Here is a 27,576-nt window from a genome sequence, read left to right as displayed (position 1 = left end):
ACACTACATACATGATAAATTATAAGGTACGTACAGACTATTTTATCTGCTCTACTGAATCTTTAGCACATCTGCTGATATCACTGTTACATCATGATATGCATCACTAAGGCATTATGTAACTATTAACCCATTATGCTACATCCCCCTCCCCCTTAGAATATCAACTTTTAAAAAACTCAATGTGGACCTTTCAGATTTTGGAATGGCCAAGAAAGGGTAGTAACTGCTTGATTGGTGTTGACCTTGCGACAAATTCTCAGTGTGCCTCTCGTCAAGATAAGTCTTTAGATTCTTGCGACGAACAGGCCTTCTTCCATGTTCTCGCTGTGGGTATTTTGTCGATAGCACTGAATCATTATTGGATATCTTGGGCTGGATTCTCTGATTTTGTGGCAATATACTGACACCAGCGTGGGATGGTGGCGTTTTACGACAGAAAATTTGGCGCAAAATAGCCACCGATCCTCCGTTTGGTTGGAGGCTAGCAGCTGAGCAGTGTAGAGCATCCGGGTCTAGCTGCCGATACAGCCCGTAGAATTGCCGGGTCCGTGGCCGCGCATGTGTAACATGAGGCCGGCCGCACACTGACCATGCCAGTAAAATAGTGTTCCTTTGGCCGGCTCCCGAGCCTCGGACCACCTCCCAAATGTGCCCCAGCCCCTGACAAAGTCCTCCTTGCCCGCGGAACGGCCCCCCACCGACTGTGATAGTGCTGAGTCCGCAGCTGCCACACCGAGTTCCCGAAAGGTAAGACCATGAGAGACCCACACCGTCAAGAACTCGGCCGGTCGGGGGTGCAGCATTGGGGGGTGGGCCTCAGGCAACGTCCTGAGGTCGGCGATACGGAGTGCGCCGTACTCTCCGAGTACGCCGCTTTGGAGAGAGCGGAGCATCGCGAAAGCGGCGCCACCCCCGATTTCGTCGGAAACGGGGATTCTCCGGCCGATCGCTGAACGCAATTTTGGCGTCGGCGCCGGAGAACCCTGCCACTTGCCTTTGTGCTCACCATGGGCGGAACTCTCCGTTTTTGAGTCCAAGGACATGGCGGGTGGCTCTAGTGGGGCCTTTCCCACTGGTCAGATTGAAAGGATCCTGCACCAAATTCTGGGCTTGGAACCTCATTAGTTATGCACAGGTGAATTCCCTCCGAGTCACTTGGTAGACTGGCAGCTAATTAATCTCCTCGACGTCAGCTAGCATGTTTGAAGGTCCTCGTACTATGTGAACACCAGTCCAGCTCCTCATATCCCTCTCTCCAACCCACCTGTCTTCACCAGACGGTGCAGAAAGCAACCCAGAGGAGAAAGGCGAGCAATCTTAAAGAGATGTCTGATTCTCGATTCAACCACCCTCCCATGCCCCACTAGAACATCTACCTGCTGCATCTATTTAGAGTCCATGTCCATCCCCTTCCAGTAAATATCCCTTTGACCCCCTCGATTGTGAATTTTTCATGCAGCCATTTCATGGTCCTGCTTCCCTCCCCATGCTCTTCCCTCTGCCTTCCATTGTTCATCTTCTTCATCAACATCCTTGCCCCTCTGCCTGTCACTGCGAGCCCTTTCCCTTCCCCGCCCCCTCCTTGCACAACTCTCCCTTCACATTGCCCCCCTTTCCTTCATGAGGCCATAACACCTGCAGACCTCGTCATGGATCCGGCAGCACGATGCTGTCCACGAAGACCAGCTTAGCATGGAGATGGAGGGCAGGAACCGGTCTCCTCCGGCAGAGTGGTAAATAGTGAGGGGATCAGGAGAAGCTAAGCACTATGGCAGAAAAGCTGTGTTGCACTCAACTCAAAGGTCTTGTTAACTGAAGACTGCCTTGTCTATGCTACGCTTTAGCAATCAGGTTTGACGGCAACATAATTTCACGCTGGCGTGATGCAAGATTGAAAGACCTGACCAGATACCGATGGGAAGCTGTTTTAATGAGCATTCATGAGTTGAAAATGAATACAAATGACATACACACCGTCAGCCAACTGGAAGACCGATCCACCATTAAACCGCCATTGGGAGAATTGCAATGTGATTTTACGCTGGCGGGTTTCCGACTTTTTGATTCCTACCAGATTCTTCACTCACGCTCCCACCAAACCCGCCACAATGGGATAGGAGAATTCCAGCCCATGTTACCAATTGCACCTGATTTACTAAATACAATGGAGATATAAGCCATGGTCTAGTAGCCGCACTAATCACAGGTGCAAATTGTGTAATGGCCATTAAATCTCACGAGAGGGCCAAAATGGGATCCGCATTGCTGAGATAGCAGTTTGAGATCTTCCCCGCACCCCTGCCAGTGACATAATCAGTTTCATGCCCAGAAGAGTGTGAACCTGATTTCCATACATTCTAAGAAATTAACGTGTACTTACTGGCCTTGACCCCATACCGTATGTCAGCGCCTTATTAGCCCATCAGTTAGCATGACATTACACCAGCGCGAAGCACTATGGGTTTTCAAGAACGAAAAACAGTTGTGATGACCAAACCAGGAGAGCGGAGACAAGTACAGCCCCTGAGTGGTGAGGGACATGGCTGGGCAGTGCCTGGCCTAGCCCCCTGGCATCCTGGCACTGCCCCCTGAGAGCGACTCAATGCCTGCAAGGGGGGTTGTGAGGGGAGATAGGATGTCACTGATGTGGTTTAGCACAGTGGGCCAAACAGCTGACTTGTAATGCAGAATATGACCGGCAGCGCAGGTTCAATTCCCGTAGGGGCCTCCCCGTACAGGCGCCGGAATGTGGCGATTAGGGGCTTTCCACAGGGTCTTTTCACAGTAACTTCATTGAAGCCTACTTGTGACAATAAGCTATTATTATTATGTCTGCAAGGCGTGGGGGGAAAGGGGGGAATGGGAGCCCCGATTTCTTCGAGGCGGAAAGGGAGATCCCAGATTCCTGGGGAGGGGTGGCTGCGAGGTGAAAGGAGAATCATGATCCGGGGTGGGGGAGAGGGGAGACCCCCAATGCCTGCCAGGGTGGGGGGACAGTCCGATGTTGGTGTTGAGGTGGTGTGTGGGTGCCTCAATGCTTGGGGGGTGCCAGATTTCCAGGGGTAGAGTATGTGGGGCCTTTTATGAGGCTCCACTCCTCCAGCTGGCAGTATGAGTCTCGCTTAGTACAGAGTGTTGTTCAATATGGTGAAAAAAGCCGATTATGAAGCCTGCGAGCTTCATGCCCACTTTCTCTCCTGAGCCAACACTCTGTGCACTTTTGGGAAGGTTCCTTATGTTCAACCTTCAGAGTTTTTATGGCAGGTAAGTTGACTTCAATTTCAGTCGCAAAATCTAATCTAGGTTGAACAGAGTCAGAAACTGCCACAAACATGGTCATAAGGGAAGACAGCGACTCCTTTTGTCATTAGATTCGGCTTTCGTAGAATCATAGAATTTAATGCAGGAAGACATTCGGCCCATTATGTCTATGCTAGCTTTTTGAAAGAGGTATCCAATGAATCCAACTGCCCTGGTCTCTCCCAGTGACCCTGAAAATCTTTCCCTGTCAAGTTTATACAGGTATCCAGGAAGCTTGAGACTGATGTGTGCCAGGTTTGTGGATTTTACAGATTTTGGATCCCAGGCCTAACATGTACTTATGACACATAAACTAAAGAGTGAAAAATGAAGAACAGAAGGGTTTTATTCAAGTTGCCAGACAGGGTGTCAGCTTCGAGCCTAGCTGGTTTTTGGGTCCTTCTGAATTTTGTAACTGTATTTAACTTCCTTTTCAGAGTTACTACATAATCTGTTTCTACTGCTTTTTGAGTGATCTCCAGGCAGTAAAAATGTGGGGGGCGATTCGCCAATATGGAGCCCAAGTGTTCGCGCCGTCGTGAACGCCGTCGTCTTTCACGACGGCGCGAACCGGGCCCGGGTACGATCGATTCTGGCCCCCACAGGGGGACAGTACGGCGCTGGAGCAGTTGACATCACTCCAACCTTCTTTCGTGGCGCCAAATGGCGCCGTGCCAACCCGCGCATGCGCAGTTGGGCCGCGCCAACCTGCGCATGCGCGGGGGAACGTCTTTAGCGCGCCAGCCCCGACTCAACATGGCATCGGTGTTCAGGGGCCGGCCGCACCAGAAAGTAGGCCGGGGGGGAGAGGCCGGCCCGCCGATCGGTGGGCCCCGATCGCGTGCCAGACCCCATCGGAGGCACCCCCAGTGAAGGAGCCCTCCTCCCCATGCCCCACAGGCCGCCCCTCGACCGATCACGCAGAGATCCCTCAGGCAGCGACCAGGGGTGAACGGCGCCGGTGGGACTCTGTCGTATCGGCGTGGTCGCTCAGTTCATCCGGGCCGGAGAATCGGCAGCCCGGTTGATTCCAGCGGCCGGCGCCGTGCCAAACGCGCTGGCGCAAATGGCGCCGATTCTCTGCACTTCGGAGAATCGCGCGCCGGCGTCGGATCGTCGTGGTGCGGTTGCGGTGATTCTCCGGCCCGGCGCGGGGTTCAGAGAATCGCCCCCGTGCCATGCAGAGTTTTACAACTCTGTTGCGGAAGGATGCCGCATATTGTGATAAGGCACTCAAACTTCCAATTGGTTTCAAAGGGCCTGGAAGGCCTAGCCAGGGGGGAGAGGGGCCATAGATTTCTGCTCGTTCTGTAAAATAAAAATTCTCCTCATCTCCCTTGTGTCTTTTGCCAAGTACCTTAAATTTGAACCCTCTGATTCAAAGCAACCCTGACCAACCCTACAGCAGTGGAATGCTGGTCCGAACTGGTTTTCCTATTGGGAACCTAAAGAAAAGCCAGTACATTACAAAAACTGCAGTCCCCTTATGTAGGGTCCAACTGGAGGCAACACAGAAGGAAGTCCAGGAACCTGGAAACCCACCGCACTTGCCATCAATAGCTATACCTCCTGCGCTGGATTCTCTAAAAATGGGGCTATGTCCCCACGCCAGGGTCAAAATGCTGGCGTTTTGCTCTGATTCTCTTACCTGCAGGGGGCTTGCAGGTCCCCGGAATGCTTCTTGCAGCTCTGGCTGCGGATACGGGGCCCAGCACTTCCGGTTGGGCGTCCGCGCATGTGCACGGCGGCGGCCTGCGGTGGCCGCCCCGTGCGACATGACGGACTCACAACGCGGAACAAGATCGCGTGCGCCCGCGGACACCCGATCGCTTGCCTGGCCGCCCAATAGGTCCTCCCTGATGAAGGATCACCCCCCCCACCCCCCTATCAGGGCGGCCGCGGACTGAGTCTGCAGCCGCCACCCGGCTGCCGCTCCGCGGTTAGAACCACGCCGTTGGGAACACGGCCAGTTATCATCGGTGAATCGCGGGGGGGGGCCTCTGTCAATGGCCCCCTACCCGCGCCAAGTGGACCGCACGATTCGCGGGGGAATACTCCAGGAACCGGAGAATAGCTTCAGCGTCGTCAGCCGCGATTCACGCGCGAACGCCCATTCTCTGTCCCAAGGCTGAATGCGATTTCGGTGCGGAGGCTCTGAGAATCCAGCCCCCTAGCTTTATTTTTTAAAAAATATATATTTTATTCAAATTTTTTGGCCAAACATAACAATACAAAGTTTCTCCTTTTTAACAACAATAAAGCAATATAAATAACAGTGGCCAGTTTTTAACAAATGAATAAATAATATATAAACAACAAAAAAAGCGGCAACTGCCTTATCAAAAATAATTACTCTCCAAAAATACAATCCAACAGTCCACTATACATTACCTAATACAAATATCTATACATATACAGAAACATCCCTGAGAACCCGCCCGGGTCCTCCCCCCCCCCCCCTCCCCCCTCCCCCCTGGGTTGCTGCTGTTGCCTTCCCATTCCCTCTATCGTTCTGTGAGGTAGTCAATGAACGGTTGCCACCGCCTGGTGAACCCTTGAGCTGAACCCCTTAATGCGAACTTTATCCGTTCTAGTTTTATAAACACTACCATGTCATTTATCCAGGTCTCCGCGCCCGGGGGTTTGGCTTCCTTCCACATGAGCAATATCCTGCGCTGGGCTACTAGGGACGCAAAGGCCAAAACATCAGCCTCTTTCGCATCCTGCACTCCCGGCTCTTCTGCAACCCCGAATATAGCCAACCCCCTGCTTGGCTCGACCCGGACCCCCACCACCTTCGAAAGCACATTCGCCACCCCCACCCAGAACCCCTGTAGTGCCGGACATGACCAGAACATGTGGGTGTGTTTCGCTGGGCTTCTCGAGCATCTCCCACACCTATCCTCTACCCCGAAAAATTTACTGAGCCGTGTCATATACGCCCTGTGTAGAACCTTGAATTGTATCAGGCTTAGCCTGGCACACGAGGACGACAAGTTTACCCTACGTAGGGCATCAGCCCACAGCCCCTCCTCAATCTCTTCCCCCAGCTTTTCATCCCATTTCCCTTTCAGCTCATCGACCATGATCTCCCCCTCGTCCCTCATTTCCCTGTATATGTCCTCCACCTTACCGTCCCCTACCCATGTCTCTGAGATCACTCTATCCTGCACCTCCTGCGTCGGGAGCTGCGGGAATTCCCTCACCTGTTGCCTCGCAAAAGCCCTCAGTTGCATGTACCGAAATGCATTCCCTTGGGGCAACCCATATTTTTCCGTCAGCGATCCCAGACTCACAAACGTCCCATCTACGAACAGATCTCTCAGTTGCACTACCCCAGCTCTTTGCCATGCTCCAAATCCCCCATCCATTCTCCCCGGGACAAACCTATGGTTATTTCTTATCGGGGACCGCACCGAGGCTCCCGTCCTTCCCCTATGCCGTCTCCACTGCCCCCAAATTTTTAATGTTGCCACCACCACTGGGCTTGTGGTGTATTTCTTCGGGGAGAATGGCAACGGCGTCGTCACCATTGCTTGTAGGCTGGTCCCCTTGCAGGACGCCATCTCCAATCTCTTCCACGCCGCTCCCTCCCCTTCTCCCATCCACTTACACACCATTGACATATTGGCGGCCCAGTAATAATCACTTAGGCTCGGTAGTGCCAGCCCCCCCCCTATGCCTACTACACTGCAAGAACCCCCTGCTCACTCTCGAGGTCTTCCCGGCCCACACAAAACTCATAACACCTTTCTCAATTCTCTTGAAAAAAGCCTTCGCGACCATCACCGGGAGGCACTGAAACACAAAGAGGAATCTCGGGAGGACTACCATTTTAACCGCCTGCACCCTACCTGCCAGTGACAGGGACACCATGTCCCATCTCTTAAAATCCTCCTCCATCTGTTCCACCAATCGTGTTAAATTAAGCCGGTGTAAGGTTCCCCAATTCCTGGCTATCTGAATCCCTAAGTACCGGAAATCTCTTGTTACCTTCCTCAGCGGTAAATCATCTATTCCCCTGCTCTGCTCCCCCGGATGCACCACAAACAACTCACTTTTCCCCATGTTCAATTTGTACCCCGAAAAATCCCCAAACTCACTGAGTGTCTGCATTATCTCTGGCATCCCCTCCACTGGGTCCGCAACATACAGCAATAAGTCATCTGCATACAAAGATACCCGGTGTTCTTCTCCTCCCCTAAGCACTCCCCTCCACTTCCTGGAGCCCCTCAGTGCTATGGCCAGGGGCTCAATTGCCAATGCAAACAGTAACGGAGACAGGGCACACCCCTGCCTCGTCCCTCTATGAAGACGGAAGTAATCAGACCTCTGTCTATTCGTGACCACACTCGCCACCGGGACCCTATACAGCAGCTGTACCCATCCGATATACCCTTCTCCAAAACCAAATCTCCTCAGCACCTCCCACATATAATCCCACTCCACTCTGTCGAATGCTTTCTCGGCATCCATCGCCACCACTATCTCCGCCTCCCCCTCTGGCGGGGGCATCATCATTACCCCTAGCAACCTCCGTATGTTCGTGTTCAGCTGTCTCCCCTTCACGAACCCGGTTTGGTCCTCGTGGACCACCCCCGGGACACAGTCCTCTAACCTCGTTGCCATCACCTTGGCCAGAATCTTAGCATCTACATTTAAAAGGGAAATGGGCCTGTAGGACCCGCATTGCAGCGGGTCTTTTTCCTTCTTTAAAAGGAGCGATATCGTTGCCTCCGACATAGTCGGGGGCAGCTGCCCCCTTTCCCTAGCCTCATTAAAGGTTCTCGTCAAAAGCGGGGCCAGCAAGTCCATATACTTCCTATAAAATTCCACCGGGAATCCGTCTGGTCCCGGGGCCTTCCCCGCCTGCATGCTCCCAATCCCTTTCACTACCTCCTCCATCTCAATCTGTGCTCCCAGTCCCGCCCTCTCCTGCTCCTCCACCTTGGGGAATTCCAGCTGATCCAAGAAACACATCATTCTCTCCTTCCCTTCCGGGGGCTGAGCCTTATATAACCTTTCATAGAATGCCTTGAACACCCCGTTCACTCTCTCCGCTCCCCGTTCCATCTCTCCCTCCTCATCTCTCACACCACCTATCTCCCTCGCTGCTCCCCTCTTCCTCAGTTGGCGGGCCAGTAACCGACTCGCCTTCTCTCCATACTCATACGGTACACCCTGTGCCTCTGCATTACCCGTGGTCAACAGGTCAAATTCTACGTGTAGCCTTTGTCTTTCCCTATACAGTCCCTCCTCCGGTGCCTCAGCATATTGCCTGTCCACCCTCAAAAGTTCTTTCAGCAACCTCTCCCTTTCCTTACCCTCCTGCTTTCCTTTATGTGCCCTGATAGATATCAGTTCCCCTCTAACCACCGCCTTCAACGCCTCCCAGACCACTCCCACCTGAACCTCCCCATTGTCATTAAGCTCCAAGTACCTTTCAATACACCCCCTCACCCTTAAACATACCCCCTCATCCGCCAATAATCGCATATCCATTCTCCAGAGTGGGTGCTGTTCTTTTTCCTCTCCTACCTCCAGGTCCACCCAATGTGGAGCGTGGTCCGAGATAGTTATGGCCATATATTCCGTCCCTGTCACCTTCGGAATCAGTGCCCTTCCCAAAACAAAAAAGTCTATCCGTGAGTATACTTTGTGGACATAGGAGAAAAACGAGAACTCCTTACTCCTAGGCCTACTAAATCTCCAGGGGTCTACTCCTCCCATCTGCTCCATGAAGTCCTTGAGCACCCTAGCCGCTGCCGGCCTCCTCCCGGTCCTGGACCTCGATCTGTCCAGCCCTGGGTCCAGCACCGTATTAAAGTCTCCCCCCATTACCAACTTTCCCGCCTCCAGGTCCGGGATACGTCCCAACATACGCCTCATAAAATTTGCATCATCCCAGTTCGGGGCATATACGTTCACCAGAACCACCGCCTCCCCTTGCAATCTGCCACTCACCATCACGTATCTACCCCCACTATCCGCCACTATGGTCTTTGCCTCAAACAGTACCCGTTTCCCCACTAAAATAGCCACCCCCCTGTTCTTCGCATCTAAACCCGAATGAAATACCTGCCCCACCCATCCTTTACGTAGTCTGACCTGGTCTGTCAGTTTCAGATGCGTCTCGTGCAACATAATCACATCCGCCTTTAATTTCTTTAGGTGTGCGTGTACCCGTACCCTTTTAATCGGCCCGTTCAGCCCTCTCACGTTCCACGTGATCAACCGGGTTGGGGGGGTTCTTTACTCCCCCCCTTGTCGACTAGCCATCCCCTTTTTTAACCCAGCTCCTCACCTGGTTCCCACGTACCCGTGTATCCCCCCGACGGCGCCCTCCCGCCTTGACCACCCCACCCCATACCAGCTCCCCCTTCTCCTTAGCAGCAGCAACCCAGTTAATCCCCCCGCCCTCCGCTAGATCCCTTTCTATCGTAGTTGCACCCCCCATGTTGCTTCCAGAAGTCAGCGAACTCTGCCTACCTCGGCTTCCCCCCTTGTCCTCGGCCCCCACTGTGCGAGGCCCCCTCCTTCCTGCGTCCCTGTTCCCGCCATAATTACCATAGCGCGGGAACAAAGCCCGCGTTTCCCACTTGGCCCCGCCCCTAATGACCACTGCCTTCAACGCCTCCCAGACCACTCCCACCTGAACCTCCCCATTGTCATTAAGCTCCAAGTACCTTTCAATACACCCCCTCACCCTTAAACATACCCCCTCATCCGCCAATAATCGCATATCCATTCTCCAGAGTGGGTGCTGTTCTTTTTCCTCTCCTACCTCCAGGTCCACCCAATGTGGAGCGTGGTCCGAGATAGTTATGGCCGTATATTCCGTCCCTGTCACCTTCGGAATCAGTGCCCTTCCCAAAACAAAAAAGTCTATCCGTGAGTATACTTTGTGGACATAGGAGAAAAACGAGAACTCCTTACTCCTAGGCCTACTAAATCTCCAGGGGTCTACTCCTCCCATCTGCTCCATGAAGTCCTTGAGCACCCTAGCCGCTGCCGGCCTCCTCCCGGTCCTGGACCTCGATCTGTCCAGCCCTGGGTCCAGCACCGTATTAAAGTCTCCCCCCATTACCAACTTTCCCGCCTCCAGGTCCGGGATACGTCCCAACATACGCCTCATAAAATTTGCATCATCCCAGTTCGGGGCATATACGTTCACCAGAACCACCGCCTCCCCTTGCAATCTGCCACTCACCATCACGTATCTACCCCCACTATCCGCCACTATGGTCTTTGCCTCAAACAGTACCCGTTTCCCCACTAAAATAGCCACCCCCCTGTTCTTCGCATCTAAACCCGAATGAAATACCTGCCCCACCCATCCTTTACGTAGTCTGACCTGGTCTGTCAGTTTCAGATGCGTCTCGTGCAACATAATCACATCCGCCTTTAATTTCTTTAGGTGTGCGTGTACCCGTACCCTTTTAATCGGCCCGTTCAGCCCTCTCACGTTCCACGTGATCAACCGGGCTGGGGGGGTTCTTTACTCCCCCCCTTGTCGACTAGCCATCCCCTTTTTTAACCCAGCTCCTCACCTGGTTCCCACGTACCCGTGTATCCCCCCGACGGCGCCCTCCCGCCTTGACCACCCCACCCCATACCAGCTCCCCCTTCTCCTTAGCAGCAGCAACCCAGTTAATCCCCCCGCCCTCCGCTAGATCCCTTTCTATCGTAGTTGCACCCCCCATGTTGCTTCCAGAAGTCAGCGAACTCTGCCTACCTCGGCTTCCCCCCTTGTCCTCGGCCCCCACTGTGCGAGGCCCCCTCCTTCCTGCGTCCCTGTTCCCGCCATAATTACCATAGCGCGGGAACAAAGCCCGCGTTTCCCACTTGGCCCCGCCCCTAATGACCGGCGCCCACAGTTCCTCATCCCCCCCTCCCCCACAACATGGGGAAGAGAGAAAAGTTACAGGGTCGCAAGATTAACAACTTGAAAAATCATCCCTTCCCCCTTTTTTTCCCCCCTCACCCCACATAATCACCCCACCACTTTGTCCCAAACGTTCTTTTTCTCGCCCGCCTATTCCAGCTTCTCGTCCACAATAAATGTCCACGCCTCTTCTGCCGCCTCAAAGTAGTGGTGCTTCCCCTGGTGTGTGACCCACAGTCTTGCCGGCTGCAACATTCCGAATTTGACCTTCTTTTTGTGAAGCACCGCCTTAGCCCGATTAAAACTTGCCCTCCTTCTCGCCACCTCCGCACTCCAATCCTGGTATACGCGGATCACCACGTTCTCCCACCTACAGCTCCGAGTTTTCTTCGCCCATCTGAGGACCATCTCTCTGTCATTATAGCGGAGAAACCTCACCACTATCGCTCGAGGTATTTCTCCAGCCCTCGGTCTTCGCGCCATAACTCGATAAGCTCCCTCCACCTCCAAAGGGCCCGCCGGGGTCTCCGATCCCATTAGCGAGTGAAGCATCGTGCTCACATATGCCCCGACGTCCGCCCCTTCTGCGCCTTCGGGAAGACCCAGAACCCTTAAATTCTTCCTCCTCGAATTATTCTCCAGCACCTTCAGCCTTTCCACACACCTTTTGTACTGTGCCTCGTGCATCTCTGTCTTCACCACCAGGCCCTGTATTTCGTCTTCATTTTCAGCAGCCTTTGCCTTCACGACCCGAAGCTCCTGTTCCTGGGTCTTTTGCTCCTCCTTTAGCCCTTCAATCGCCTGTAATATCGGGGCCAGCAGCTCCTTCTTCATCTCCTTTTTCAGCTCTTCCACACAGCGCCGCAGGAACTCTTGTTGGTCCGGGCCCCATACCAAACGGCTACCTTCCGACGCCATCTTGCTTTGAGCTTGCCTTCCTTGCCGCTGCTCTAGAGGATCCTCCGCAATCCGGCCGCTTTCCTCTCCCTTTTCCATACGTGTCCGGGGGGGATTCCCTTCTGGTTTACCGCACAGTGTTTTTAGCCGTTAAAATTGCCGCTGGGGCTCCTATTGAGAGCCCAAAAGTCCGTTCCACCGGGAGCTGCCGAAACGTGCGACTTAGCTGGTCATCGCCGCACCCGGAAGTCCCCCCCTAGCTTTATTGATGAGTAGGTGCCCATGCTATACCCCTGTGGTATTGGGACAGGCCATTGAAAGTGAAATGAGGGAGCTTTCTACTGATTGTGCAAAGTCCACCGAGGTTATGCTCCTGGTGTACACATCCCCTATTAACGATGCTGTGATTACCCCTTCTCCCCATTTTGAATATTGAAGGACATTGTTTTATTACAGCTCTGCTAGACAAACTGATGCTCATCTGAATGAATAAATGGGCTCAGAGAACCTATGCACCATTTCTGGTACGTCAACATAATTCGCGAGCGATGTGTTTTTTGAGTTGCCGTGTACATTTGGAACAAAATGGCCTCAGCTTTTCTGAGACAACTATTGCCTCTTTAAGAGTTATGATTAATCATTCGGGTGTGGCTGTGGTTGCAAGACTTATAACACGAAGGAGTGTGCAAATACAGCTGGGCCAACTTGGTAATCAACAGCTTGAGAGGTTTAGCATTTCAGAATGAAATAAAGGAAAGTGCACACTCATGCAGCTTTATTATTAACCAGATCCAAAGATCTGGGGCGGGATTCTGTGATCCTGAGGCTAAGTGTTGACGCCGTTGGAAACGCCATCGCGTTTCTCGACGGCATCACCCCGCCTCAGGATCAGCAATTCTGGATCCTACAGGGGGCCAGCACGGCACTGGAACGGTTCACGGCCCTCCAGCTGCTGATCTCGGCGTCAACTGGGCACCGCGGGATCTGCGCATGCGCAGTGGCACCGGCGCCAATGCACGCATGCGTAGTGGCTTCCTCCAGCGCGCCGGCCCAGACGCAACATGGCGCAGGACTACAGAGGCCGGCGCGGAAGAAAGGAAGCCCCCAGCCAGAGAGGCCACATCGAGGCCCCCCTACTCTCTCCACAGGCCGGCCGCCGACCCTTCCACGTCAAGTTCCCGCCGGCTGAGAGCAGGTGTGGACAGCGGCGGCGGGACTCGGCATTTTTACAACGGCCGAGAATCGGCGGGACGGCCGCGTAGAGCTGCCCCCGACCGGCGCCGCGCCAACCACGCCCCAGGCTGAGACAATCCCACCCAATGTTAATCCAATCGCACTGCTTTGTGTCTATTTCTTAAAATGTAATAAAAGTGAAGATATGAATTAGGCTTCACTGTTATGCATTTCAACATGGTGTAATGGAACTTCATGACGCTGGCATAACATCTCAGAAAGGTAAGTGATAAAAAGAACACAAAGTAACTCAAGAGACGAGTTTTGCTTCCTGTTAGCTTTTTATGGAACCTTTGGCCGGAATTCTCCAGCCATTGGGATTCTCTGTTCCTGCCGGCAGCGCACCCCTGCCCGTGGGATTCCTGGTGGTATGGGATGGCTTCAATGGGAAATCCCATTGACAAGCAGCGGGAGTAGAGAAGCCCACCAGCAGCAAGAGGCGCTAGCAGGAAACATGCTACTGGGGGACCGGAGAATCCAGCACTTTATATGAGGAAAAAGTCAAATTAGACAAATTATGGAACTGAGTAAAAACAACACAGGACAGGATTTTCCAGGCCTGCCAGTGGCAGGCTTCATCAGCTGGATGGGAAAACTTGTAGTGCAGCCGAAAATCAATCGAATAAGCCCATAGACTAATAATCATGGGGGGTTTTAGCTACCCTGATATTAATTGGGCAGAAGAGGTAGATAAAGGGGATAAGGGAGTGAAGTTCCTCCAATGTGTACCGGACTCTTTTCTAACCCAATGTGTAAAAGGCCCAACAAAGGAGAATTTGCTTTTGAATCCAGTGGTCGGGAATGAACCAGTGCAAATAAGAGAAGTAAAAGTAGGGGAACGTCTAGGCAAGAGTGACCATACTTTTTTTTCTTTTCTCTATAAATTTCAAGTCCCAATTATTTTTTTCCAATTCAGGGGCAATTTAGCGTGGCCAATCCACCTACCCTGCACATCTTTGGGTTGTGGGGGCAAAACCCATGCAGACACGGGGAGAACGTGGAAACTCCACACGGACGGTGACCCAGGGCCGGGATTCGAACCCAGGTCCTCAGCGCTGTAGGCAGCAATGCTAACCACTGTGCCACCGTGCAGCCCCCAAGAGTGACCATAATATAATATGCTTTAAGATGATGTTAGAGAAGGACATAGTGTGATGAAAGGACATAGTGTGATGAAAACCAAAGTTAATAGACTGGAGGATAGCTGATTTTGAGAGGTTTAGATTACAATTTAGGAACATAAAATGGGAAATAATATTGGCAAACAAGAATATAGGATATCATTGGGAACATAAGAACATGGGAATTAGGAGCAGAAGTTGGCAATTCAGCCCTTCGATCCTGCTCCGCCATTCAATCAGATCATGGCTGATCTCTTCCTGGTCTCAAATCCACCTTCCCACCTTATGCCTATATCCCTTTAACCTTTTTTTAAAAATCAGAAGTATATCTAGTCCTTGTTGAAACCATTTAATGACTCAGATTCCACCGGACTATGGGGCAGCGAGTTCCACAAATTCACCATCCTCTATGAGAAATAGTTCCTCTTGCTCATCTCAGTTCTAAATCTACTGCCTCTCAACCTATATCCGTGACCTCTTGTTGCCCCACAAGGGGGAACATTTGGTCTACGTTTACTTTTTCAACCCCATTTAGGAAACATTTAATATAGTGTTCAACAGAGTGCAGGCTATAAACTAAAAATAAGTGGGACTCAATGGATGAATAAAGGCATAAGGGAACAATTAATGGTTTGAAAAGAGGAACACATTAAGTATATAGGCAGCAAAGGAGTTCAGGATAACAGATTAGGTGATATCATGTGATTCCAGTCACAGTTTCAGTTAGGCCTGTGAACAGAACACAGATCACCAAGCCCTCTTGCTCATGTTTTCAAACTTTATACTTATGTATATTTGTTCCCATGCACCTAGTCTTAATAAATGAACCCACAATGTGTTTTCCCAATTCCTTATGAGTGGAAAACAATTTGGAAGCCAAAGTAGAGTTATGAAAATAAGTGATCAAGGAACATAAAACAAATAGGAAACTATTTTACAGGTACATTAATAAAAAAGAAAGGTTATGATGAAAATAGGATCATTAAGATCAATGATCCTGTGGGCAGCACGGTAGCATTGTGGATAGTACAATTGCTTCACAGCTCCAGGGTCCCAGGTTCGATTCCTGACTTGGGTCACTGTCTGTGCGGAGTCTGCACATCCTCCCTGTGTGTGCGTGGGTTTCCTCCGGGTGCTCCGGTTTCCTCCCAAAGTCCAGAGGTGTGCAGGTTAGGTGGATTGGCCATACTAAATTGCCCATAGTGTCCAAAATTGCCCTTAGTGTTGGGTGGGGTTACTGGGTTATGGGGATAGGGTGGAGGTGTGGACCTTGGGTAGGGTGCTCTTTCCAAGAGCTGGTGCAGACTCGATGGGCCAAATGGCCTCCTTCTGCACTGTAAATTCTTTGAAGAGATGTATAAGATAATGGCACAGATAATGATAGAGTGAGGGCAGAAATAGTGGCTGTGATTTAACTGGAAATAATCTATGTCCAGATTTGGATGCATTTAGCGGGATGTTTCTCGGCGGCTGCAGCGCCAAGAAACACCCGCTATTCAACGGTATGTTTCCATTTCTGTTGACCTCGGGGAGTTTCTCTCTACTGAGGCTGCACTGAGAGTCATTTTTTACAAGCCCAGCATGAAAGGCTCTTTGCAGATCGGGTCACCATTTTGTCTGGCTGCCCCGATCTCCCCCTCCCCTTTCAGCCCCCCCCCCTTTTTGACCCCCTCCTCCCCGTTCCACCTGGTAAGGCCCCCCAGCCTAATTCCTGGCAGCACCAACCCAGCACCGGGGCACGCTGGCACTGCCACATTGGCACACAGGTGGCACTGCCAGGGTGCCAGGCTGGCAGTGCCAATAATAATAATCTAATAATCTTTATTATTGTCACAAATAGGCTTACATTAACACTGCAATAAAGTTACTGTGAAAATCCCCTAGTCGCCACACTCCGACGCCTGTTCGGGTACACTGAGAGAGAATTCAAAATGTCCAATTCACCTAGCAGCATGTCTTTCGGGACTTGTGGGAGGAAACCTGAGCACCCGGTTCATGGTAACTAAACATGAACATGTATTGTAAATAGCTCAACTCTTTTGGAAGGAGGGGGAAGTTTCGTTAATAAGAAAGGGAGATGTGGTAATATGCCTTACAGGGATAGCAGCATGACATCACGAGAAGTGAAGCATATCATGTGATTCCAGTCACAGTTTCAGTTAGGCCTGTGAACAGAACACAGAACACCAAGCCCACTTGCTGATGTTTTCAAACTTTATACTTATGTATATTTGTTCCCATGTGCCTAGTCTTAATAAATGAACCCACAATGTGTTTTCCCAATCCCTTATGAGTGACTGGTGCCTTTATATCCTTATAAAAGCACAACAAACATCAGCATGGACTGGTTGGGCTGAAATAATCTGCTATTATGCTGTATATCCTGTGTAACCCTATGTAACGAGAATACCTGTGCACCCATACATCCAAATTAAAGTTTATTAAATAATCATTTCCTGACACCTTTTTCATGGTAATGTATCATCGTCCTCAAAAGATCAGGTGAACGCTGTGAGTTTGTTCCTGTCTCAAATCCTGAGAAAGAAAGTGACACCCCTGCCCCTCTCAGCTATGTACAAAACTCATTTCTTTCTGAATAAAAAATCCATTGTTTTGTTATTTTTTTCCTTTTGTTTTTATTCGTATTGATATTGCTCACTTTTTTGGACTTTTAAATTTCACTTTCATCTAACACATTTCTTGGGGCTGATTCGTTTGCTCCGTCTGTGGATCAAATACAAACCCGGCGGAGGCAGTGAATATGCGTTTTCAAAACTGCTTTGGTCATTCATTTGTTTTGTGATCAAGTTGTTAAGCATTATATTCTGACCAGATACTCAAGAATTACATGAACAAAATTTCTTCACTCATGACTCAGAAGTATCTTAAGCCATCATGAAATTAAATGTAATTGTGACTTAATTCCGGGATTTATCCAGTGTTGAAATGCATGTAACTATATTACAATATTATTGTACATTCAGTTCCCTCTTTGACCTCCTTTTGCAATGAAATGGTTGCAATACAATAAGTAGCAGCAACTATTCTCACAGTATTATTTATAGATATTGAATGTTTATAAGATTCCCATTGTATGCACCAACTCGCCATATTCATTTGCTGCCCTTTTTAAAATCTCAACAAGATGACTCTATTTTTACACAGGAATGCATCTTTTTACTCTGGACATTTGCCAGTGGCAATAGAATCGCTGCAATCACAGACTCCATCCACAGAGTGATATAAAACCAAAGCCAATAATAACAGAGACAAATGTTCAAAAATTGTAGACAACTAGAAGAAGTATCTGGTTAAATATCTTAAATAAATGCCAGCAGGAAATGTTGTAAAATCCCACAGGAAGATTTGCTGCCATTTTCCCTGCCCAATGTAAAGAGCAATAAGAATGTATTTCTTGAAAGGTTTCTGTATTTGCATCAAATTCATTAAATATGTCAAAAGAAAGCATTGTTTGTCGATAGCTTCTAATTATCGGAATGCGTGTTAGAATGCCAAATGCAAATATATGAGGCAGATCCAGCAAACAGATTGTGCCTCTAACAGCTGCCCGTGGTCTTTGAAAGAATGTTTATCTACAAAATATTGGCTTTTGCTATGGTATGTAGTGCTCATGCAAGCCAGTACTGAAGTATTTCTAATCACAACATAGTACAATTTAAATATAAGACTATTCTTTTGACTTCCATATTTAGATGCTCAAAATCCCATTTTAACCTTAATCCTGGGAGAAATAGTCATACGCAGTCTATAAAAAGGCTAATCTTACGGCATTATTTGAGTGGCCATCTTTGTAGGTAATTTAATAATTAAGTAGTTTTAAAATTATCAAGGGATGCAACTCTCCAGAAAAATTTCCAAATGTGGTAGCGAGTGGGAATTGTGGCGAGCTTCCCGGCGCTTGGCCCAGCGAGGCCCACAAATTAATTTGACGTTAATTGGTCCACTTAATGAGGCCTCACGGGCGTCTCATCATAAATGAAGGCTCGCTAGCCCCCCCATTAACAAGGTTGAGCAGCACTTAAGCTGCACTTACTCAGCCAACCCCACCCAGCGCGCAACAATGACGGCCAGGAGATCGGCCCCAAGATTGGAGATGCTGATCTGGGAAGGCTCCTATATGCAGGCCTTGGGGTCCTGTTCCCCCAAGGGTCCGCAGAGAGTCAGCCAAAAGGCATCCAGTGCTGCCTGGGATGAGGTGGTGGCAGCTGTCAGCTCGGGGAGTATGAACAGGAGGACAGGCCTCAATGCTGGAAAAAAAGGGGTCAATGATCTACACTGGGCAGCATCAGCACGAGTGAGTTGACACAAACCCGTCCCTCTCCCCAAGGGAGCATCCACTCACCAACTCCCCAAGGGACTCCCCAGCCCTCCCTCCACCTCCCTCCCTCCTCAACCCCTCAAACTCCTCCTTTGCACCCCCTCTCCCACCACTGTGAACCACACATGTGGCTAACGATACCCTCTCTGTGTCTCCTCAGAAAAGATCTCCCACGATCGTCAGGAGAGGGCCCAGACTGGCGGAGGGCTGCCAGATATATACTCACCTACTTTGAGGAGTGGGCCCTGGAGGTGGCTGGGGTGGCCGAGGACATATCGGTCAGCCACGCGGAGGCTGGTGGACACTGCAGAGGTGAGCAACCACTGGGCTCCACCTGGAGGACCTGTCAAACATGAGTTGTTATTGCTTTACTGACTGGCCCATCCCTCCCACTGACAACATGTCCATTCTCCCACAGGTCCTCCAGATGATGGCGCAGGCCCATCCCAGGTGACGCCCTCTCCTGACTCCGAGGAGAACACCTTGGAGGAGAGAACCGAGGATGCAACTGTTGCAGTCGCAGCACAGCTGTCATCCTCACCCTCCATAGCACAGGTACACGCACCTCAGTGTGTCATGTTAGTGGACAGGCTTCTGGGGCACAATCTGGTGAGCACCACATCGCTGATGATGCATTTCAGGTGGAGGCAGGAGCCTCTAGGTGAGAGAGCAGTCAGAGGTCTGGTAGATCCCAGGACCCAACTGGGTTCCAGCCTGATGCTAAGCCTGTAGTACAGAGGAACTCAGAGCTGATGGAAATGATAGGGACCAACCTGGGCGTTCAAAGGAAGATGTCAGTGTCACTCAAGCCGATCCATAGCCGCTTGGAGTAGTCCGAGAGGCTAGGGGTGCAAGCATCGGCAATGAGTGGCACTGAGGCCCAGTGCCAGCACCAGGATGATCTTGATTGGGGCAATACTATGACTACAGAGCAGGTCAGAAGCTGGGAATTCTGACCCTAACCCTAACACGCTTGATGACTACCCAAAGCTTTCTGACCATTTACAAGACACACATCAGAAGTAATAATAATAATCTTTATTGTCACAAGTAGGCTTACATTGCAATGAAGTTACTGTGAAAAGCCCCTAGTCGCCACATTCCGGTGCCTGTTTGAGGACACAGAGGGGGAATTCAGAATGTCCAAATTACCTAACAAAACGTCTTTCGGGACTAATGGGAGGAAACCGGAGCACCCGGAGGAAACCCACACAGACACAGGGAGAACGTGCAGATTCCGCACAGTGACCCAGCTGGGACTCGAACCTGGGGCCCTGGCAATGTGAAGCTACAGTGCTAACCATTGTGCTACCGTGCTGCCCCTAAGTATGATGGAATAGTCTCCACTTGCCTGGATGAGTACAGGTCAAGAAGCTGGATACCATTCAGGACAAAGCAGCCTGCTTGATCGGCAACTCATCGACCAACTTAAATGTTCACGCCCTCCACCACAGACACAAACTGGCAGAAGTGTGGACCATCTATAATATGCAGCAACTTACCAAAGCTTCTTTGACAGCTCCTTCTAAAGCCACAACCATTGCCACCGAGAAGGACAGGGCAGCAGACGCATGGGAACAAAATTACCTGAAGGTTCCCCTCAAAGCCTGACTTGAAACTACATCGCCATTAGTTCACTGTTGCTGGGTCGAAATCCTAGAAATCCCTCCTTAACAGCACTGTGGGTGTTCCTATACCACATGTACTACTGTGTTCAAGAATGCAGCTCACCACCATCTTCTCAAGGGCAATTAAGGATGGGCAATAAATGCTGTCCTAGCCAGCAATGCCCACATCTCATGAACAAATATCTAAAAAACCAAAAATGATGCAATGGTATTGCCATTGCATATCAAGGGGCAGTGGTTAGGCTCTCTCTTGTTGCAGGTGCTCATTGCCTGGCACTTGTGTGGAACGAATGTTACTTGTCACTTATCAGCCCAAGCCTGAATATTTTCCAGATCTTGCTGCATATGGCCATAGACTGCTTCGGTGCTCATGAATGGTGCTGAACATTGTTCAGTCATCAGTGAACATCCCCACTTCTGACCTTATAATGGAGGGAAGATAATTGATGAAGCAGCTATGAACTGTTGGCCCGAGGACATTACACTGAGGAACTTCAGCATGGACTGAGATGATTGACCTCAAACAGCCATAACCATCTTGCTTTCTGTTAGATATGTCTCCAACCAATGGAGATTTTTTTCCCCTGCTTCCCATTGATTTCAATTTTGCTGCAGCTCCTTAATGTCACAGCAGTCACTCACACCACGCCTCTGAAGTCCACCCTTTTGTCCATGTGTGGACGAAGCCTGTGATGAGATCTGGACCTGAGTGAGCCTGGCGATACCCAATCTGAGCATCAGCAAACAGATTATTGCTGTGTAAGTGCCACCTGATAGCACTGTCAACAACACCTTCCATCTTTTTGTTGATGATGATGGAGTGGCAATTGGGTGGGTTGGATTTCTCCCCCTTTTTGTGTTGGGGGGGTAGGGGTTGGGGGAGTTCATTGTAATGACAATCAGGTGGTTGGCGGGCTAGTTGGGTCAGGGATTAGTCATGGCGTCGGGGGCATAGTAGATGGGGTCAGGATAGGTAGACAGGTCATTGGGCGAATCATGTGGCTGGGAAGGTGAGTCGGGTGGAGTGATAGTTGGGTCAAGGGTTTGTTGTGTTTGGGGGGATATTGGGGGGAGGTTTCAGTTGAGGAGGGTGAGATTTGTGTGTCCAGAGTTGAATCTCGGGGGCCAGAAGTATTGTTACCCGGGAGTTAGAATTGCTTTCCATCTTTCTAACCTTTCCTGCTGAGCTTTTCTGTCAAGTGGGTCGGAAACATCTAAAGTCTCCGACTCCAACTCAGAGTTTGAGACTCTTTTGGAAGGTCCCACGCACAGCAGACTTGTCCACCAGACGTCCTAAACTCCTGGGCAATTACTGTATGGTCAGTATGTTGGGACATCCAAGGTGTCTCGTAGCACAACTTTGGGGATATCTCCAGGGTGCAATCATCCAGAGATCGGAAGTTCCGGGGAATCCAATCACTTCTTTTCAATTCAAGTAAATATCCATTAAACTATTCTCTGTTTTCTAACCAGCCACCTAACCAGGTCAATAATTTACCTTCCGTAATTTCTAGTTACAATAAATTCTTGCTAAGTCATTGCAATTTCTTATGAAATATAAAACTTTGACGGGGTTGATGGTCCAGTGAGCTGATATGTGTAATTTCTTACAGCCTGTAACATTGGCTGAACAATCAGCTGTTGGACTGCAGGGGCCAAGGGAAATTATAATGCAAATCATTATTTACACCTACTCATTCCAGAACTGCACTGGCAGGGGAACAGGTGTTCGACCAAGCTCACTGCTAAAAAGAATACTGAGTAAGGAGAAGTGTTATCAATAGATAACGGATCAACAGCGAGGAAATTGGAGGTGCATCATTTAAATGCTTTAATTTTATCTGGTAGAGCACTGGCCAACGCATCTCTGCACATATATCTGCAATAAAGAGGCACATTCAGGAATTTACCACTGAAATGTTGCATGAGGATATTAATAATCTCTACCGAGGCAGGTGTTCCATGAGACAACTTCAGCTATTGTTACATTTTGCAACAAAATTAAGACTATAAAATCTGTCTTTTTTTATTTTACTTATGAGTGCCTTCCGATTATGGTTGTATTACAGTATTCTGTGTCAGCTTGAAGAGATAACATATGATATTGTGATACACAGTCATTGACTAGTTATGTAATTCCTTGTAATGTCTCATGCCTCGAGTGGAAATCCACATGTTGGTTTTAATCCCAGAATCCTGGAAATAGCAGCCTGTTGCTGTTCACAATAAATGACACAATAAAATTCAGCAGAACGTTCAAGTTTCTGTTTTCACTTAATTACATTAATTGAATGAAATTTAACCAACACAGAACTGGACTGTAAAATTCTTGAGTGTTTTTTTTAGGGACAATTGCCTGTTCTGGAAATTTCCACCCAGAAGAATACAATAAATAGTGTTTGAACCATTGCATTGTTCTCTCAGCCTCCTGAGGTCATCTGACCAAAGTTTATTTTTAATTATTCGGATGACTCTCAAAAGCCTCAGTCACCACAGATTGGGAGAGCAGCTAACTTATGATCTCAGTAAAACAACATTTGAACCCATGTTCCATAAATCTATGTTTAGGTTGATGAGGTGAATGATGTGCATCTTAAGCACTCAGCATTCTGGAAGATAACAGTGTTTGTTCTCTTATGGAAAACTATAGAAGGAAAAAAAGCTGACAGCTCATGGAGCTGATGTTTATGACATTGCACTCTGATAAATATTGTCTTTCCGTCCTCTATAATATTAAACCCATCGCAAGTGAAATATCAATGGGAATGCTGTCATAATGAATTCAAGCAATTGTGCTGCTCTCCACTCATTTAAAGAAAACATTAGCTTCAGAGTCTGATTCACCTAGAAGTAGCCGACAGCAAAGTGCTAAGAAAGATATATTTTTCCTGCATTCTGGATGAATACTTGCATGAATTTTCTTCCTGAAAATGTACCTGATGGGAGGTGGAATCAGTACAAAATGGAAGGGTTACACCTGGGCAGGACCGGGACTGATATCCTCGGAGGAGTATTTGCCAGAATGCTTTGTTACGATCCCCTGGGTGAAGGCGTGGTCAATTCCAGCCCCACAGACCCCGAAGTCCCAACATAATTGAATTAACCAATAATTTGTATACTTTCCGGAGACCTTTGACCCTTGACTGGAAAAGGTGGTGGGGTTGCATTTCTGGTTAAAGAGGAAATTAACATAATAGTGAGGAAGCATATCGATCTCCAAACTATGGTGGTGATGTTGGGAATGACCTTAAACAGGAAATTAGAGACACATGCAATAAAGGAACATCAGTAATTATGGGTAACTTTAGTCAAATTAGTAATAATACTATAGAGAAGGAATTCCTGGAGTGCATACAGGATGGCTTTCTGGACCAACGCGTTGAGGAACTAGTGAACAGGCCATTCTAGACTGGGTATTGTGTGATTAGAAAGGAATAATTGGTAATCTAGACGTGTGAGGCCTCTTAGGAATAAACAACCATAATATGATAGAATTCTTCATCAAGATGGAGAGTGACAAAGTTGATTCTGAGATTAGGGTCCTTAATCTAAATAAAGGAAACTATGAAGGTATGAGGCACAAGTGTGGCTATGATAGATTGGAGAAGTTACTTAAAGAGATGACAGTGGATAGACAATGGCAAACATTGAAAGGGTGCATGAGTATACTGCAACAATTGTTCATTCCTGTCTGGTGTAAAAATAAAACAGGAGAGGCATCCAAACCATGGCTACAAGGGAAATTAGAGATAGTATTAGATCTAAGGAAGAGGCATACAAATTGACTGGACAAAATAGCAGACTTGAGGATTGGGATCAGTTTAGAATTCATCAAAGAAGGACAAAGGGATTAAGAAGGGGAAAATAGGATATGAGATTAAGCTTGCGGGGAGCATAAAAACTGACTGCAAAAGTTTCTATAGATATGTAAAGAGAAAAAATTTGGTGAAGACAAATGTAGGTCCTTCACAGTTAAGAACAGTAGAATGTATACTGGGGAATAAAGAAATGGCTGACCAACTAAATACATATTTTGGTTTTGTCTTCACAAAGGAGGACACAAATAACGTACCAGAAATGTTGGGGAGCACAGAGTTTAATGCGAGGGAGGAATTGAAGGAAATCAGAATCAGTAGGGAAATGGTGTTGGGGAAATTAATGGGATTGAAGGCTGGTAAATCCCCAGGGTCTGGTAATCTACAGCCCGGGGTACTTAAGGAAGTGGCCCTTGAAATAGTGGATGAATTTGTGGTCATCTTCCAATATTCTACAGAGAAAACAAAGAATTATAAACCAATCAGCCTCACATTGGTCGTGGGGTAAATTCTAGAGTCCATCATAAAAGATTTAATAGCAGAGTGCTTGGAAAACAATGGCCGGATCGGACAGAGTCAGCATGGATTTACACAAATGCAATGTACAAATGTGCTGGAGTTCTTCAAGGATGTAACTCGTAGAGTTGATGAGGGGAGCCAATGGATGTGGTTTATTTAGACTTTCTGAAGTCTTTCGACAAAGTCCCACAGACAAAATTAGCATGTAAAATCAAAGCCCATGGGATTGGGGGTAGCGTGATGAATGTAGGAATTTCTTATATATATTTGATTATGTGTATCGATGCAGTAATGGTTTTCAAAGCCTGAGTTAGGGTTTGTATTTTTTTATATAAACTTAGAAAACCCAATTATTTTTTTCCAGTTAAGGGGCAGTTTAGGATGGCCAATCTATCTACCCTGCATATCTTTCGGTGTGTGGGGATGAAACCCACGCAGACATGAGGAGAATATGCAAACTCCACACGGACAGTGACCCGGTGCCGGGGTCGAACCCGGGTCCTCAACGTTGTAAGTCAGAATTGCTAACCACTGCGCCACAATGCCACCCTTGGGTTAGGATGAATATGTATCTGCTGCAGTAATGTTTTTAAAAATCCTGGTTTAAATGACAGGCAGACACTGTGGCTTTGAAAAGTGCCATTGAGAAAGTGCAAGTGAGATTATCATTATTTCAAACCAGGCTTAAGTTTAAAAAGAGAAGCTAATGAGCTTTTGTTATTATTTCAAAGGAGTAGATAATTAGAGGCATTTTGTTTAAACTTAAGTAATCAGCTCATGGGATTTGAGTTGGATAATGATGATGTAACAATGGGAGAGGCAAGTTCTGTGACAATGAGTTTTGGGGTCAGTTCTGCCAGAAGCTGTGAGCTGAACAGCAGCATTTGTCAAATTTGGTGAGAGAAGCAATAGTCTGACACAGACTATTCAAGCAGTCTTTCCAAGACATCTCAAGTATCTCTTAGTTCGCTAACCTTATATGGGAGTGGCTTTGACCTGTGGTGGACTTTGTTGGTGTAAACTTTCTGCTGGGATATGAATTAATTTTTGCTTTTAAGTTGCTACATGGTGTTTTCCTGCTGGGACAGTGAACTCTGGACTAAGAGTGGCTCTAACAGATGTATCCTCCAAAGACAATGGGGCAATGAGGACCAGTGCTCCACGGACTGCAGGAGGTGTTACTCTAAGCTGTCAAAACAGCTGTGACCACATCCAGGACTGGCAACTCATGACCTTATGACCTTATATAATCACGTGCGCAACATATGGATGGGACAAATGTAAACTAATATGGACAGAATTGATAACGATGTATGGAATGAACTGCGATACCAGTAAGTGAATTAGAATTGATAACTATATATGGAATGCACTGCGGTACAAAGGGAATTGATTGGCTGCATGTAAATGAGAATGTGAACTAATTCTGCTTTTGAAAGGGTATATTAACCCAGTTTTTGTTTTTTAAAAAATATTTTTATTCTCCTTTTTCACATTTTCTCCCACATTTACACCCATCAACAATAAACAATAATCAGCAAGATATGTCAATCCCCATAATAACAACAATCCCATCCGCCGACCAACCCCCAAACATCAGCCCACATGTTTACATAAACAAATGACAAAAAGGAATCATGGATTACCCGTAGTCACCCTTACTCTACACAGCCCCCCTCCCTCCCACCCATCCCCCAACTAATGTTCGTGTTATCCAGTTCTTGACAGTGCATAATAAATAGTGCCCATGACTTGTAGAACCCCTCCGAGCTTCCCCTCAGTTCGAACTTAACCTTCTCAAGGGTCAAGTATTCCAACAGGTCCCCCCGCCACGCCAGGGTATTGGGTGGAGAGGCTGCTCTCCATCCCAGCATGATCCACCTTCGGGCGATCAACGAGGCGAAGGCTATGATATCTGCCTCCGCTCCCGTTTCCAAGCCTGGCTGGTCCGACACCCCGAATATGGCCTCCTGGGGACCCGGGTCCAGTTTCACACGCACCACCTTGGAAATTACCCTAAACACCTCCTTCCAGTTCTCCCCTAGCTTTGGACAGGACCAAAACATATGAACGTGATTCGCGGGCCCCCCCGCAACGCTCACACACATCCTCTACTCCTTCAAAAAATTGGCTCATCCTCTCCCTCGTGAGGTGCGCTCTATATACCACCTTCAGCTGTATCAGCCCCATCCTCGCACATGAGGTGGAGGGATTCACTCTCCGGAGCACCTAACACCAGACCCCCTCCTCTTTTACCTCTCCCAGCTCTTCCTCCCACTTTGCTTTGATCCCTTCCAGTTGTGCCTTATCCTCTTCCAGAATAGCTCCGTACACCGCTGACACTGCCCCCTTCTCCAGTCCCCTTGTCGTCAACCCCTCCTCCAGCAATGTGGGTGCTGGTTCCTCTGGGAAGCTCTGTATCTCCTTCCTGGCCAAATCCCGAACCTGCATGTACCTAAACACTTCTCCCTGCTCTAGCCTATACTTCGCTTCCAGCTCCCTCAATCCTGCAAACCGACCCGGAAGAAACAAATCTTTTAGTGTTTTAATCCCCTTCTCTTCCCATTTCCGAAAACTTCCATCCTACCTCCCTGGCTCAAATCTGATATTAACCCAGTTTAAGCCACAGCTAAATGAGAAAGTGCACCAGCAGGACCAAGGGGTCCAGGACTTTCTGCCAGAGCTCTGTAACAATAAATTGCTTCTTTTGCTCACGTTAAGGTCGCTAACCTTATATATTAGTGGCTTTGACCTGTGATGGACTTTGCTTCATTGGAGATAAAACCGAAGTTAGCAGTAAACAGGGTTTCCAGTTTATTTTATAATAATCTTTATT

At 48.6% G+C, this 27,576-nt stretch overlaps 1 long non-coding RNA gene across 1 annotated transcript; it reads left to right on the top strand.

The window, feature by feature from the left end:
- Nucleotides 1-260: 260 nt before the first annotated feature.
- Nucleotides 261-17,904, top strand: LOC140395933 (uncharacterized). The gene is made up of 2 exons (XR_011936404.1): nt 261-329; nt 17,605-17,904. It is a non-coding gene; the product is annotated as an uncharacterized lncRNA (long non-coding RNA).
- The last annotated feature ends 9,672 nt before the right edge of the window (nt 17,905-27,576 follow it).

Source organism: Scyliorhinus torazame, chromosome 19 (genome assembly GCF_047496885.1).
Source record: "Scyliorhinus torazame isolate Kashiwa2021f chromosome 19, sScyTor2.1, whole genome shotgun sequence".
Classification (NCBI taxonomy): Eukaryota; Metazoa; Chordata; class Chondrichthyes; order Carcharhiniformes; family Scyliorhinidae; genus Scyliorhinus; species Scyliorhinus torazame.
This window is presented reverse-complemented; position numbering and strand designations above follow the sequence as displayed.